Consider the following 17,877-nt stretch of genomic DNA (forward strand, 5'->3'; position numbering starts at 1 on the left):
TGTGAGCGATAGGGCCCTGACTTCCCCGACTAGACAACAGTGCTGTTTGAACTGGCAGTTAATCACAGTTTAAAAGGGACTTATTGGTTGTGTACAATATGACTAATTTAGCAGCTAAGCAGTTTCATTGTGATCTTGGTGTCAGTGGAATTCCTGTCACCTATCCAACAGTTAAGTCATATGCATAACTGTTGGGTGACATCACCGTGCTATAAGATTATTGGCTGAAGAAACAAAAAAAAAAGTTTCCTGGACCGTCAGCCTTTCCGGTATCTGAACGAACAACTTGTCCTGTTACTGCAGTACAGCAGAGAGCAGAGTAAAATGTGAGTTGAGCTGAAGAGGCTGGCTTTTGGCGTGTCATTGAAACCTCAGTCTGAGCACCCAGGGGAATTCTCTGGCATGCCTGATTATGAGATCTCTTCCCTTGACGTGGGACTCCACAGTGCCAGTCGTTAAGGCGTGGGGCGAGAGAGCTGAGACAAGGGCACACTCTTGTAACGAGGGCATTTAATTTTCTGAGAACTTTACCGTCGTCTTCTTGGAGGGAACAGTTTTAAAAACGCAGCTCAGCATCTGCTGTACACACAGACACGGAAGAGATGGGGCAGCTGGGACCTAGTTGAAAACCTGTCATGGTTAAAAGCCTGGCTTAGTTCCAAAGCAACTGGTAGTTCAGATTAATCACCACAGAATACATAAACTTTAACTTTATTAATTGTACAAAATATCAAACTTGAAAATTACCCACCGAAATGCATAAAAACTGATGGGAATTTATGATAACAATAGCTAACATTTATTGTTTATTAGGCACCTGCATTGTCTAAGCACTTTACATATATGAATTTATTAAATCTTATGAAGTAGATACTATTATTATGCCCATTTTACAGATGGGGCAATGGAGGCTCTAGGATCATACAGCTGGTGGAGAATAGAACCAGGTAGTTCAGAACCAAGGTACACAGTCGTAACTGTTGCCCTCCACTGCATCTTTTATAATAAATAATAACCACAGAAACAGCTAGTACTGCAACTTCCATCTTCTGAATGCTGTCGATGTGACAAGCACTGTATTATAACCAGCCTATCCTTCCATCAACTCTGTGAGATAGAAACTATACTATTCTTATTATCCTCATTTGATAGGTTAGGAAAGTGAGGCGCAGAGGCAACGAGTCACACAGAAAGTAGGTAATGAAACAAGGATTCAAACCCAGATGGTCTAATCCAGACTCCATGCTTTTTTTTTTTTTTTTTTTGTGAGGAAGATCAGCCCTGAGCTAACATCCGTGCTAATCCTCCTCTTTTTGCTGAGAAAGACTGGCTCTGAGCTAACATCTATTGCCAATCCTCCTCCTTTTCTTTTTTATCTCCCCAAAGCCCCAGTAGATAGTTGTATGTCATAGTTGCACAACCTTCTAGTTGCTGTATGTGGGATGCGGCCTCAGCATGGCCTGAGAAGCGGTGTGTTGGTGCGCGCCTGGGATCCAAACCCGGGCCGCCAGCAGCGGAGCGCGTGCACTTAACTGCTTGTGCCACCAGGCCAGCCCCAGACTCCATGCTTTTAACCAACATGCCGCACTGCTTTTCAGAGCTACTATCCATTGAGTACCCACTATGTGTAATCCACACAACAATCCTGTGATAGGCGATACCTGTAATCCACAATAATATTTGCATTGTATGTATTATTATCCCCAATGTATAGATGAGAATACTGAGGCTACAAGAGATTGGGTAACTTGCCAGCTTCTAAGTAGCAGACCCAGAATTCTTACAAGTCCATTGGACTCCACCATACCACATCACCTCTCAAAATCCAAAGCCACAGTTCTGATGCAGAGTGACAGAACATACATCAGGTAAACGGCTGGGGTCTCAGAAGTCACTGAGTATGAGGAGTGGCAGCTTGGTCTGGGCATCCCCAAAGGGTAGGGCCTGGTAGAGAGATGCCGGAAGGGTCCTGGCAGGCAGCCACGCTCTGATTAAGAAGCATCCTTCCTTGAGCGCACCCTTTCCAGTTGTGGATTCTGGGTGATCTCCTGAGTGTGGTCAGACACTACTCTCTCTCTCCAATTCCATTTCTCTTTTCATTCCCCTCGATATTTCCAAAACTGCACCTCTCTGCCCTCCTTTGTTCAGTACAGAGCCTTGCACATGCTCAGTTCTTTTGCCTTGTAAGGGTTTCCTCCCCACCCCCAAGCCTCCTTTCGTTTTGTAGCACGTACTCAGTTCTCTGGAATGTGGCTACCCATAAGCATGACACACATTTTCAAAGGGCTTTAGAAATGAATGTGATTAGTGAATTTAATGTTGTTAAAGGACCAGTGTGTCTACACTGCACATATGCAGCCTGTTAATTTTACTGTATTGGTGTCCTGCCTTCAAGAGTGTAATAATTTTAAAATCTTAAATCACAACAAAAAGCAAAAACAAACAAACTAAAAAACAAAAGACTGAACAATAGTTTGAGTCTTACAAAAGTGTTTACCTTAAAGTTTTCAAGAGAAAAGAGCCTTTTTAAAATGTTATTCTATTAAATGAAATCAAATGTATTTATTTATTCATTTAAGGAATATTTATTTTGGGGAAATAGAGAATAAAAATATGTATGACGTGTCCTGCACATACCTAAGTACTTCAAAAACAAACTCAGATGCCACAGGAGTGAAACAAATGGTGAGACAGGGTTGGTTCAATAAGGGCGTGAACTCTCTGGATGGAATGATCAGAGAAACTTCTTGAAGGAGCAGAGACTTGTTTGGAACTAGAAGAACTGGTAGAATTACAGTAGGTTGATATTAAAACTTAAGTAAAGGACAGTCCATACAGGGAACTAGTGTGAGACAAAAGGACGAGACGAAGGTATAAGGCCGTGAATCCTTCTCTAGGGTACACAGTTATTTGCACAGTTATTAAGTAATGTGAGAATCTTCTGTAAAAATCTACAGGGATGGCCAGTTTTTATACCAGAGATGAGGGTGTAGTAGGAAAGTGTGTCTCATCCCAAAATTAGGAAAATGAGAAAAGGGAAAATCTTAACACAGTGATGTGCTATGAGCTAGCCATCTCCTGGATCCATGAATCTCCCTTTAATGAAAATAGAGAAGACTCAGCATTCTAAACAACTCACCAGCAGCCAGAAGGTGTGCTCATCTAAAACTCACTCTGATAATTCTCAGTGGACAGAGAGTCTACTCCTGGGTCATCTGATATTCTCGGTGACCTCAAGTCAATCGCTCCCTCTTCTCTGGTCTGAGTCCATATTCCTGAAAAATGACAAGGTCTTTCTATTCAGATCCTGAAAAATGACAAGGTCCTTCTATTCAGAGAGTGGGTAAATAATGCGTGGGAACCCCTCTAAGTGCTATTTGTGGTCCTATTTAGTGTCTAGAGATGACTTTATTATAGCCAACACTGCCTTAAGAAAAATGAGTTCATTTGGTTCTCGGATCACTAAGAGCTTTGGGGTATGGTAGAGAGAAGGTCTTCACTCATTCATTCACTCATCCATTTAGACATTGAATAAGTGCCTGCTGTGGCTGTCAGCCTCTAAGATAGCTCCCCATGATCTCTGCCTCCTGATATGCATGCCCTGTGTAGTGCCCTTCCACATTTCTTAGGGTTGTTCTGTGTGACCAACAGAATATGGCAAAAGTGATGGTATGTCACTTCTGAGATAGATTATTAAAAAAAAAACTGTGGCTTCTGCCTTACTTTCTCTCTTAGACCACTTGCTCTCGAGGAAGCCCACTGCCATGGCATGAGGACAGTTGGTGGCCTATGGAGAGGCCCACGTGGTGAGGACATGAGGCCCTCTGCCAACAGCTGAAGTAGCACTGAGGCGTCTTGTCGACAGTTACGTGAGTAAGCCATCTTGGAAGCAGATTCAACAGCCCCAGGCAAGCCTTTGGATGACTATAGCCCTGCCTGACACCTTGATTTGAGCCTTGTGAGACCCTGAGCCAGAACCTACCCATCTAAGCTGCTCTTGGATTCTTGACCTCAGAAACTGTAGGAGATAATAAATGTTTGTTGCATTAAGCTGCTAATTTTGATTTTTTTTTTTACATAAATAACTAATATGCCTACCATTTTTTTGTCCCTGTGCCAGGTGCTGGGAATGATTATAACTTAGATTTTGCCCTCTAGACATTGTTGTTCTAAAACAACGGTAGATATATAAGCGCCTACTTACAACACAGTACAACAGATGCTACAAGGAAGATCCCGTACCAAACGCCACATTATCTAATAAAGGTGAAGATACCCACACCACCAGATAAGTTCTCAGAATCCTACTCTTAGACCTACATGCAACAGAAATAGGTGCACATGTACATCAAAGGACACATATATGGATGTGGAGAAAAGGGAACCGTAGTACGCTATTGGTGGGATTGTAAATTGGTGCAGCCACTATGGAAAACTGTATGCAGGATTCTCAAAAAACTAAAAATAGAACTGTTACCAATTTTGCTTCCCTCTGGTGAGACTTGAACCCACAATCAGAGGGGACCCAAGGAAGAGCCCGGGGCTGGTGGTCCTCAAACCCACAATCAGTCCTTTTCTTCTTCAGAGGGTTCTTTTCTGTTTGGTGTCATGGATTTGAATCGAAACCAAAGCTGAGCATTCAACAGCACAGGCTTTATTCAATGGCCAAAGAATGGAGAAGCAGGAACTAAGTTCACAAATCAACTGCTCAGCTCTTGGGGCGATCCAGCAGCCATTATAAGGGGTCAAGGCAATGAAGGGGAGGAATATTTATAGCAACAAAGGGAACTGGGCAGGCTTTTCTGGGCAATGGGGTTGCTGCCCACCTTTGGTCCTTATGTGGTTGGTTTCCATCATTGTCATGGCAGTTGTAAACTGTCGTGGAGCTGGTGGATGTGTTATGTAGCATGCTAATGTATTACAATGAGCGTATAATGAGTTGTGGAATCTATATCAGGTCAAGTCAGACTGTCATGTTGCCTTCAACCGGTTTTAACTGGTTTTGACTCTATGTCTCAGCCATCTTCTCCTTCCTCTCTTTGTGGTTTCCTGTAAGCTAAAGATAATATGTTAGGCTTGTTCCGAGCAGGGTTGTGGTTAATGTCTTATGGGGTCGGTGGACCGGATACCAGAACTACCATATGATCCAGCAATTCCACATCTGAGAATATATCCAAAGGAAACAAAAACACTAACTCAAAAAGATATCTGCGCCCCGTGTTCATAGCAGCATTATTTACCTTAGCCAAGACATGGAAACAACCTAAGTGTCCATTGACAGATGAATGAATGAAGAAGTTGTGGTATATATATACAATGGAATATTATTCAGGCATAAAAGATGAGGAAATCCTACTATTTGTGATAACACGAATGGGCCATGAAGGCATTATGCTAAGTGAAACAAGTCAGACAGAGAAAGACAAATCCTGTATGATTTCACTTATATGTGGACTCTAAATTAAAAAAAGCAAACCAAACTCATAGAAAAAGAGATCAGACTTGTGGTTACCAGGGGCAGAAGGTGGGGGGAGCAGAAATTGGAGGAAGGTGGTCAAAAGGCACAAACTTCCAGTTATAAGATAAGTAAGTTCTAGGGATGTAATGTACACCATGATGACTATAGCTAACACTGTTGGATGATATATGGGGAAGTTATTAAGAAAATAAATCCTATGAGTTCTCATCACAGGAAAAAACTTTTTCCTTTTTTCTTTTTATTGTATCTATATGAGAAGATGGATGTTAGCTGAACCTATGGTGGTAATGATTTCATAGTACAGGTTTCCCTTGCTATCCCAAAATTCACTTTACACCACTTAGCTTTTAAGAAAGACCTATATTAGTACCTGTTTTTATTAACCGAAAGAAATCCGAAGAGGATTTTTGCCGTTACGAAAAAAGATGAAAAGGGAAAATAGCATTCAGCATTTATTTTGCAGTGAGCCAGTTATAGAGGCTAAGCAGTCCAGCAACTGTCGTATTTCAAGCCTTCCACGTCAGCCACAGCAGCCAGCGAACAGCGACCTTTGACATTGAGGAGGCAGACATAGACGAAGGTGTAGAGATCAGTGACTTACCCCCCCTGGTGGATTCAGAGGTAGATGAGATGTTGATAGACGACCCTCCTCCTCTCTCTCCTCCACCCCTTCTCCTGCACCTCCCACCACCCCAACCTGCAACGACTCAGCCTCATGCCCCGTCATCACCACCACCACCATCTCTCGGCCTTCCCGTGTGCTCACTGCCTTCTCCATTCTGGTAAGTGAAACATCAGACAATGTTTCTACTTTATACAGGCTGGGTAATTATCGTATCATTCCTGCTTTTACTATATGTTAGTGTTATTTTAGGTTTTATGTGTTATTTGGTATGATTTGATAGGTTATTTTTTGGGTCTGGGACGGGTCAAAATTTTTTCCCATACGAATTAATGGTAACTGCTTCTTTGCTTTGGCCATTTCACTTATGAAAGCTTTCATAGGAACTCTCTACTTCCAGATAGCAGGGGAAACCTGTATATGTAAATCAGACTATCATGTTGTATGCCTTAAACTTGTACAGTGATGTATGTCAATTGTTTCTCAATAAAACTAGGAAAAAAACCCCACTGCATTGTACCCTGACAATGTGTGGATTTTATGGTATGTGAAATATACCTCAATAAAGCTGTTAAAAAAAAAAAGATAGGTACATGAATGTTCATAGCAGTATTACTCATGATAGTGTGAAACTGGAAACAACCCAAGTATCCATCAACAGTAGAATGTGTAAGCAAATTGTGGAACATTCGTTCACTAGAATACTATATATAAATAAAAATCAACAAACTACAGCTACAGGCTATAATGTGGATGAATCTTAAAAACAATATTGGGTGAAAGAAATCCAGCAAACAAAATATATATTTTATGATTCTATTTATGGGAAGTTCAAAAGTAGACAAAATTAAACTTTTTTTTAGGGATGGTAAACACATTAAGAAAAGAAAGGAAAGTGATTAACATGAAATTCAGAATAATTGTTTCTTTAAGGGGGAATGTAAGGGCGTGTGATTGGCAAGGGGCCATGGGTGGGGACCTTCAGAGGTTTTACAAAATATCTTTTGTTTTTCCTATAAAAACCATTCCTATTGAGGTTTAACTTATGTACAATAAAGTTAACATTTTGTATACGGATAAGGTTTACACATGTATGTAATGTATAATGTATAGTGTAACCTGTACCTTAGTCACACAGGTGTTGACTTTATAATAATTCATTAAACTGTACATTTGTATTCTATACACAATAGGTGCTAAATTTTACAGTTTAAAAAGTTAAAAATAGAGTTTGAATACAGCAGAGGATCTTGGGAATCAGCCCGGATCCAAGGTGAACATGAGCTAGCAGTTAGGCCTCTGTTAAAAAACAGTTGACACATGTTGGGAATAAGAGTGAAAGTGACACACAGCAGACAAGAAACCATCCTCCTGGCTTGTCTGTGGAATTATCACTGTGGGGGCAGGAGGTCAGATCCCAACTGCCCAGGCAGACCCTAAACTTGGGCCATATGATTCATGAGCTTTTCCCCTTGAGAGCGGAAAGCAGATGGGCCCATGAGAAGGCAGGCTTGACACTAGTGAATATGAGGAAGATGAAGCCTAGACACCTTATCTCATTGGTGCTGGTCCTCTGCTAGTCCTCCACTTCTCCACGCCTTCTTGGACATTCAGCAGCCTGTGTACTCATCTCTCTTCTCTTCTTGCCATATACCCGTATCCAAAGTCAAGGCGGGTCTGAAGGCCAGCTTGGTTGACTCCTGGTCCAGTCAGTGCTGTTTCTATCACATCACACTGGCCAAAGGTATTTGTACCTTAACCTTTATCACTGATTATGAATGAAAGGTTTTGTGTCCTATTAAAGAAATTTCCGTCACCAGTGACTGTCGTATGAGGTGTGTTTTGGGTGAAGTGGGCCTTCCTGCCCCTGCTGTAGCACATTGTAAGCTCTGGTAGAGTGTGCCCTAGGGAGAAGGGGTCAGGCAACTTTAAAAAAAACACTGCAGGTGATTCAGATATGACAACCAGTATCCTGTATGACAACCTGCCTTCTCTCCACACCCCATCCCTCACTGAGAACCACCCTTTTACAGGAAGGCCACTCACTGGGCAGATGTAATATCTATTCATTCATTCATTCATTCATTCATTCAACAACTCTTCCCTGAGCTCTGACTGTGTGTCCGGCCCTGGGCTAGCACTGGTGATTCAGAGTGGACAAAAACAGGCAAGGGCACTGCCTTCTTGGAGTGGTTTAGCACAGGACACACATTAGTGGAGTCAAGCAGATAAAGGTAAAATCACCACTCACGTAAGTGTTGTAAATTTTGGTTTATTCACCAAAAAGAGAGATGAACTGGGGGTAGCTTTTTTTTTTTTTTATATTTTTATCCCCAAAGCCCCGGTAGATAGTTGTATGTCATAGCTGCACATCCTTCTAGTTGCTGTATGTGGGACGCGGCCTCAGCATGGCCGGAGAAGCGGTGCGTCGGTGCGCGCCCGGGATCCGAACCCAGGCCGCCAGCAGCGGAGCGCGTGCACTTAACCGCTAAGCCACGGGGCCGGCCCCTGGCCGGGGGTAGCTTAATAATCAGGATTTTCAAGTATAAGATGAAGAAATTATAAGAAGGAGAATGGCTAGCTATTTTACATTGAGAAAAGACATTAAAAAGGAGGTTTGGGGCCAGCCCGGTGGCGTAGTGGTTGGGTTCGCACGCTCCGTTTCAACAGCCTGGGGTTCGCGGGTTTGGATCCTGGGTGCAGATGTACACATAGCTCATCAAGCCATGCTGTAGCAGTGTCCCACATACAAAATGGAGGAGGATGGGCACAGATGTTAGCTCAGGGACAATCTTTCTCAGCAAAAAGAGGAAGATTGGCAACAGATGCTAGCTCAAGGCCAATCTACCTCGCTAAAAAAAAAGAGGTTTGCTGTTGCATAAAGAACTTAATGTAATAATTATCATGATCAGAGGGCCCACTCTGTGCCAGGCATGGTATTAAGTGATATATATCTATGTCATATGTATAGATATCATATATATCACTTAAAATAGTGATTATACATATGTATACATTTATATATGAGTCCATTATGTATATAATAGTGATTATATATTAATATTTATTAAACATATGTATTATTAAACCCTCACATAGCCCTATAGAGATAAGAAATTAAGACTCAGATTAAATAACCTAAGGTCACATGGCTAATATACATATTTTAATAACACTTTATTGATATATAATTCACATGGCACAAAATTCACCCTTTAAAAGTGCACAATTCAGTGGTTTTTAGTATATTCACAGAGTTGTGAATTACTGCTATCTAATTTTAGATAATTTTCATCACCCCAAAGAGAAACCCTGTACACATTAGATTTCACTCCTCGTTCCCCCTCCCCTCAGCCCCTGGTAATCGCTAATTTACTTTCTTTCTGTATTGATTTGCCTGTTCTAGACGTTTCTTATAAATGGAATCATACAATATGCAGCCTTTTCTACCTCGCTTCTTTTTTTTTTTTTTTTTGTGAGGAAGATCAGCCCTGAGCTAACATCCGATACCAGTCCTTCTCTTTTTGCCAAGGAACACTGGCCCTGAGCTAACATCTGTGCCCATTTTCCTCTACCTTACGTGGGATGCCGCCACAGCATGGCTCGACAAGTGGTGTTTCTGTGTGTGCCTGGGATTCGAACCTGCAAACCCTCGGACCACCACAGCGGAGCGCGTGCACCTAACCACTGCGCCACCGGGCCGGCCCCACTGCCTTGCTTCTTAGCATAATGTTTTCAGAAGCTATTCATGTTGTAGCATATATCAGTACTTCTTTTCTTTTTATTGCCAAATAATATTCCATTATATGGATATGCCACATTTTATTTATCCATTTATCAGTTGGTGGATGTTTGGGTTGTTTCCACCTTTGGCTGTTATGAATAATGCTGCTATGAACATTTGTGTATAAGTTTTGTGTGGACGAATGTTTTCACTTCTCTTGGGTAAAAATTAGAGGTAAAATATATGGGTCATATGGCAACTCTATATTTAATATTTTGAGGAATTGCCAAATTGTTTTCCAAAGTGGCTGTACCATTTTACAATGCTGTGAACAACGTAAGATTGTTCCCACTTCCACACATTTTTGCAAATATTATTTTAGCCATCCTAATGAGTGTGAAGTGGTATCTCTTTGTGGTTTTGATTTGCATTTCCACACCGATAATATTTATGAAACTTAAATTTAAATTTAGGTCCAAAGCCAGAGTTCTTAACCACTGTGCTATAACATCTCATTCGTGCTCTTAGCAGTAAGGAAGGGTTTTTTGATAAGATTGTTACTCATAGAATTGAGTTTTAATTGTAATCTGTGGATTCACTTCTGGAAGTTTTAAAAAACAAGGTTCTTTTTTTTATCTCAGATGTAGTAGGTATGGAGTAAATCTGGTGCTGGCGAATGGTTAACAACCAGTTGGAGGTGCTGGGGTTGAGTGGGAGCTTTAATTTGTAGCCTTTGCTGATATCCATCGTGTGAATACTTTCACTCATCACCAATTTCAAGCTGCCAACTTGATGTCTGTCAGCCAGTTTGCAAAATTCCTGAAAATGTAACAATCGGCTTATGTGAGCAGTGTGGGCTAGAGCCAGCTCCAGCACCATGAATTCAATAAGGCGCTCTTTGAATTGCAAATGTCCTCACACATAAAAAGAAGACAAACCGGTCATTAGTTAGACAAGATATAATTACATATGTTGAAAAATCTGAGAATTAATTAAAATTATTATGAGCAACAAGCAATTTCAGTAATGTGTCTAGATACAAAATAATTATACAAAAGTAATTAATTTTGGGGCCAGCCCAGTGGCATAGCAGTTAAGTTCAAGTGCTGTGCTTCGGCGGCTCGGGGTTCGCAGGTTTGGACCCCAGGCGACGACTGATGCACCGCTTGTCAAGCCATGCTGTGGTGGCATCCCATATAAAGAAGAGGAAGATGGGCACCGATGTTAGCCCAAGGCCAATCTTCTTCAAGCAAAAAGAGGAAGATTGGCAACAGATGTTAGTTCAGGGCTAATCATCCTCACAAAAAATAAGTAAATAAATAATAATAATAATAAGTCATTAGAAAATGTAATGGTGAAGACTTCTCAGTCATAGTAGCAACTAAACAACAACAGCAACATAATGTACTTGGAAATAAATTTTACAAGGAAAGTACAGTTTCTACAGGCAGAAAAATCTGAATTTTTCTGACGAGCATGAAAAAACTTTGAATAAAATGGAAAGACATATCCTGAAACCTTACAGGAAGACTCAACATTGTATAATTATCATTTGTCCCTGAATTATCTTATAAATCAAATGCAATCCTAATTAAAATCCCAACAAGATGTTTTTGGAAACTTTATAAGAACAATAGAAAGTTCATCTGAAAGGAAAAAAAAAATTTTATAAAGGGGGCCAGGAATAATTTGAAAAAGAAGACAAAAGGGAGGGACCTATGTTATGACACATTAAACTATATTACAAAACTCCGTAAGTTAAAATAATGTAGTACTAGAGCAGGGTTTATTGAAGATTAATGGAAAAAATAGAGAGGTTAGAAATATACTCTAGTATATGTGAGATAAATTTAGACTTTCAAATTAGAAAGGAAAATCCCATAAATGGTATTAGAACAATTTGCAAGTTGCAGGGGTGGGTCAGTTCCACATGGATCAAAGTTTTAAGTATAGAAAATTATACCCTAAAAGTGCTAGAAGAAAATATGGAAGTAATTATTTTTTCAATTTTGGATTGGAGAAGTTGTTTTTAAGATGAAACCCAGATACCATAAATTAGAATACACAAAAAATTTAAACTTCTACACAATGAATGACAGACAAACAAAAGATAAAAAAACCTAGAAAAAATATTTGTAGTACATGTGTCGAAGAACTAATATCACAAATCTGCAGAGTTGTTACAAATACAAAAGAAAAAACAATCCAACACACTAGAATAAAAACAAACAGAGAATGTTTAAATATATGAAAGAACTAAAAGTGGCCAATTAAACATATTAAAAATGCTCCATCTTTCCAGTAATTAAAATATATTTGTGCATTAATAATTTGTGAATTAAAGCAATAATTTTAAATCTTTTTCTTTCCTTTTGAATTTGTAGATTAAACAGACCTATAATATCCATTATTGGGGAGGGTACTGGGGAAACAGACACTGACTACACATTGATGTATAGGTAGATTGGTAAAATATTTTAGAATACAAGTGGTCCACATATTGGTAAAATTCTAAATATGCATACACTTTGACAAAAAAATTCTACTTCTAGGGTATATGTACAAGAAAAAAAGAGGTCCAAGATCACTTTTTAAGTCGAGGAAAGCAAGTTGCAGAATACTATGTATGATATAATAGATTTTCTTTTTCGAGGAAGATTGGCCCTGAGCTAACATGTGTTGCAAATCTTCCTCCTTTTTTCCTTTTTTCCCCCCAAAGCCCAAGTAGATAGTTGTATGTCATAGTTGTACATCCTTCTAATTGCTCTATGTGGGACGCGGCCTCAGCATGGCCTGACGAGCTGTGTGTAAGTCCACGCCCAGGATCTGAACCAGCAAACCCTGGGCCGCCAAAGCAGAGCATGCAAACTTAACTGCTATGCTACCAGGCCGGCCCCGTTAGATTTTTTAATGCAAGATACCAACACTCATATAAATACATAAAAAGCATAAGAAGGCTATGCACCAAACTGTTAGCAGTGGGTATAGCTGAAGAATAGGATCATGGGAGTTGTTCATTTCTTTAGTAGTACATTCTTCATTGTTAATTTTTATAGCAGCAGGCATACATTTCTTTTAATTGGAAAAATTAAGCACAGTCAATAATAAAAAAACAAAACATAAAAACCTAGCATACAGAGAGAAACCGACAGACCACCTCTAACCCTGGAGGCTGGAGGCATCCCCCACCCCCACCGTGTTCCCTCTTGTGTCCAAAAGAGCAGGGAAGTGTGGAGGAGGGGGTTAAATGACTTCCTGGGCTGTTTTGGTACGCATTTGCCCATAGTAACAAAGTCATAAATAGCGGGGAGTTTCCAAGGCTAGCCCCTTCTGTTACAGGTTAGGTATAGGCTTCTGAGGCTGTCTCGTAAATCCAGCCATCAAATTTAATGTTGATCTCAAGCATATAAGTGTTCTAACGTCCAAAGGCCCAGCTTCTGGAACGCACCCTTACAATCAGCAGAGAACTGCCTAGATAAGTGAGTATAATGAAAAATACAGGATTCTGAGTGTGAATGGGCCAAGTTATGGCAATATGTTCAATGTTTTTAATTCTTTTTGACTTTAGAATGTTTCTTTGATTTCTCACTTTCTATTTGTGTAGCTCATGAAGGCAATTATATTTCTACTTTAGTAAGGTGAGAAACAAAATTGATAACAGAATGCATAAACCTTCTGAATGTATAATACTTCTTTTTGAGCAGATGAATTTTTCAGAATATAGAAAAAATAGCAGTTCTTTTGGGAATGCACTTGTTTTTCCCTCAGACGTTTATCTGGAGTAAATATTTATGGTCTAGTTAGAATCCCCTGAAAATAGAAATGTTGTCACATTCTTGTTTATATGTAATACTTATTTATTACAAATGGCAGGAAATGCTAATTTAAATCTAACTTTCAAAAATGAGTTCAGAGAAGCTTAGTTTAGAATTAATTTATAGCTTGAACACTTTGAGGGAATATTTGGGTCAATTTATTATGCACTGAGATTGTTGAAAAGTTATATGATGATTATTCTGATTCCATCTCTAAGCAGAAGTTTACTCTCAGTGAGAAAAAAACCCAACAACATCTACGGTTATTGAAATGCCGTTCAGGGCCGGCCCCGTGGCTTAGTGGTTGGGTGCACGCGCTTGGCTGCTGGCGGCCCGGGTTCGGATCCCGGGCGTGCACCGACGCACCGCTTCTCCGGCCATGCTGAGGCCGCGTCCCACATACAGCAACTGGAAGGATGTGCAACTGTGACATACAACTGTCTACTGGGGCTTTGGGGGAAAACTAAATAAATAAATAAATAAAATGAAATGCCGTTCGGATAAGAATCCAGGTTCTGTTTGCAATTTGCATATGTATGGGGAGTATGGTGTGTGTGCCTACACACACACACACACACACACACACACACACACACACAAACAATCCTTAAAATTACCTGGAATATCAACAAATAATATCCTTCCCTTCCATGTTAGTGCAGCAATACTAGTCAGATAGATGGTCGTTCTCTGAGTCTCTGCACGCGTTTTGCTAGTGACTAGTTTTATACCCCGACCCCACCGTTTAGGGCCCACAGCAGTTTGCCCACATTCAGACAGGGAGCTCGTGACAGGCTCTCTGGAGAACAGAGTGCTTCTCTGTCCGCAGAATTCCGGGCACCAGGATGAACACATATGCCCTGTATACTTTCAGTATTTTTGTATGGCTCAGTATAAATGTATACATTCATAGCCTCATGAGCACATGTCTGTAAATATGGGGCTCTCAATAGTTTCATGCATTTTCCTCACTAGCCAATGGGTTCTCTGGTATATTTTATAAATCCTCTACTATTCCTGCATAGGAAATACTAAATTTTTGAGGTTTTAACAAATATCATGTTTCACTTAAACAGTGTAGAAATTATCCCAGTATAAGTACTTTTTTTATGTTCTTGATTTTAACTTTTATCATTTTAAAAATGACATAATGCATGTTCATAGTAGAAACATATAAAATACAGATAAGTAAAAAGAAAAAATTGCACCTGATCCCATCACCTGGAGATAATAATAACCTTAATAAATTTGATGTATACTTCTTTGGATTTTTTTCTATGTACTTTTATATATGTATATAATTTTTCACAAAAATAGAGTATTATACAGATGTCTTAAAACCTTCAAACCCTGTTTTTAAAATTTAATATACCATATATACCTTTCCATTTCCAACAGAATATTTAATGGCGTTGAGCCAAGGGGATTCTAGTTACATGGGGCCAGGAATTCCTTGCCCCAAAGACCTCAGCCTGGCCGCTGAATGTGCACGTGTGTGTGTGTGTGAGCATGTCACTTCACAGTGTGGAACTGAGCTGGGGGTGGAAGGGGGTATGGACTACAGGCTAGGGGCCATGACCAAGGGCCAGGGTCTGCGGTTCAATATCCCCACACTACCAGTGAGAATTCTAAATTCAGTCCTGCTTTTCAGATAATTTTGAAGCTATATTTCTCAAGTAAGAAGATGGACTATATTTAATTTAATGGTTGGTTAGATTGCTTTTATACCTTCAAAATATTTTGCATAGGGTAGGTTGGTGGTCCTCCATTTGTACTCACAGCGGGTCCCCAAAATATTAGCAGCAGGCCTGAATATGCATATTCTATGACTTCTAAGATTCTAGAATGTATACTTTGTGTTGTTTAATAATTTACCTTTTCCTTATGGCAGAAATGAGTAGGACATAAAAGTGCGCATTTATTGACTGTTTAAGACTCTGCTTAATATGATAGTTGTTGAAGATTTACCATATTCCACACTCCACTGTGTGGAGGGACAAGAGATGAAAATACACAGGCAGACCCTTATGGAGCTCACGATCTTCTAGGATCTCAGACATGTGAAATGATTACCACACGGGGTGATAAGTGCATCAGAGAAGTGTGGACATGGATACAGAATCCACAGAGAGAAAGGAGGGAAAATCTGTAGGTCAGGGTCCTGGGATCAATTAATTAACCCGGTCAACAATAACTCCAAAGAAATCTTCAAAAAGCTGAAGAACCCATCCCATCCAATATCAATTGTTACAAACTATTTCTAAATAAAGTTTTCAAAGTTTAATAAATTTGGTAAATTGGTCCCTTGACAAAGTAATCATTCAGGAATTCACTTTCAGCAAATGATTTTTACTAACTGGCTTGCTTCCTTAAGGGGAAGCTCTGTTCACACTGGAATATCAAGAAGGCATAGGACTTTGGAGGGGAAGGAATGTGGCGTGTTGATGAAGACAGATATTCTGTAGAGAGGGAACAGCACATGTGTCAACCTCCAGGAATGGCCTGTTCTGAGAACAGTTGAGTATTTAGAAGTGCTGGAGGTCAAAGAGTGAGGTGAGGAAACAAAAGTAGGTGAAGCCAGAGAGAAAGGCAGAGCCGCAGTCTGGAGGGCTTTGTGGTCCTGGGTCCCATGGTGTTTCATCCTGTAGGAAATGGAAGCCGTTGAAGGATTTGAAACTAGGAAATGAGAACCTCAGATTTGCAATTTAGACAGATCTTTATGGCGGTGGCATGGAGCAAGAATTGAAAGTGAGCAATCTGGAAGGAAGGAGTCCACCACTGACAAGGGTCATGATGAGGGCAAGTTCTGGACTCAGACTGCTGGGATTCAGCATCTGCTTCTACCACTTAGCAGCTGTGTATGTGTGTGTGTGTGTTTTTTTTATGAGGAAGATCAGCCCTGTGCTAACATCCGCGAATCCTCCTCTTTTTGCTGAGGAAGACTGGCCCTGGGCTAACATCCGTGCCCATCTTCCTCCACTTTATATGGGACGCCACCACAGCGTGGCTTGCCAAGTGGTGCGTTGGTGTGCGCCCGGGATCCAAACCGGCAAACCCTGGGCCACCGCAGCAGAGCACGTGCGCCTAACCGCTTGTGCCACCGGGCCTGCCCTGTGTGTTTGGGCAAGTTCCGTAGCCTCTCCGTTGACCTGGTTTCCTCATCCGTAAAATGTAAATCATAATAGCTGTGAAGATTAAAGGAAACCATACCTATAAAATGCTCAAGGCAGAGCCTGCCATATAGACAGCTCTCAATACATGCTAGCTATTATTATTAAAATACAATAATTATTATCTCTCAGTAGTTCAAAAGAAAGATAGTGATGGTCTGAACTAAGGTACAGGCAATGGAAATTGTGAGGAGGGGATGGGGATGAGAAAGATAAGGAGTGGACTTGACAGGACTTTTAGTTGATTAGACTCTGGGGTGAGGAAGGAGGAGATTTCTAGCTTGAATGACTGAGTGGAGGGTTTTGGCACCAAAAGAGTTTGAGAAGGCAGGCACAAGGCAAGGACAAGTTGGGTGGTAGAAGGTAATGAATTCTGTTTTGGAGACGTTGAGTTTTAGATACTTGTGCATCATAAAGGTGGAGATGTCCAGAAGGCAGATGGATATGCAGGCCTGGAACTAGGAAGGAGAGGTAAAGGCCACACGAGCCAAATGCCAGGGTAACAGACTTATTGACCAGAAATAGCCACACTGACCTACAAAAGTTATTTCATCTATTTGGCCCTTGATGCATGACTTCTGTTAGTACCCAGAAGGGAGGGCACCTTAATGGTTATCTCAGGTGCAACTTCCATTATAAAATCTTTGCTGATCAACCCAACTGAGTAGGGTCTCTTTACTCTGAGACCCTTTGTTATGAACTGAATAGTTACGTCCCTCTCAAATTCATATGTTGAAGTCCTAACCCCCAAAGTGGTGGTGTTTAGAGATGGGGCCTTTGAGAGGTAATTAGAATTAGATGAGGTCATGAGGGTGGGGCACTGGTCTCATGGGATTAGTACCCTTGTAAGAAGAGACACCAGAGAGCTTGCTCTCTCTCTCCATGAGCACCAAGAAAAGGCCGTGTGAGCACACAGCAATAAGGCAGCCATCTATAAGCCAAGAGGAGAGCTCTCACCAGAAACCAACTCTGCTGGACCTTGATCTGGGACTTCTAGCTTCCGGAACTGTGAGAAAAAATACATTTTTGTTATTTAAGCCACCCAGTCTATTTTGTTATGGCAGCTC

Source organism: Ceratotherium simum, chromosome 5 (assembly GCF_057802395.1).
Source record: "Ceratotherium simum simum isolate JZ-2026a chromosome 5, ASM5780239v1, whole genome shotgun sequence".
Classification (NCBI taxonomy): Eukaryota; Metazoa; Chordata; class Mammalia; order Perissodactyla; family Rhinocerotidae; genus Ceratotherium; species Ceratotherium simum.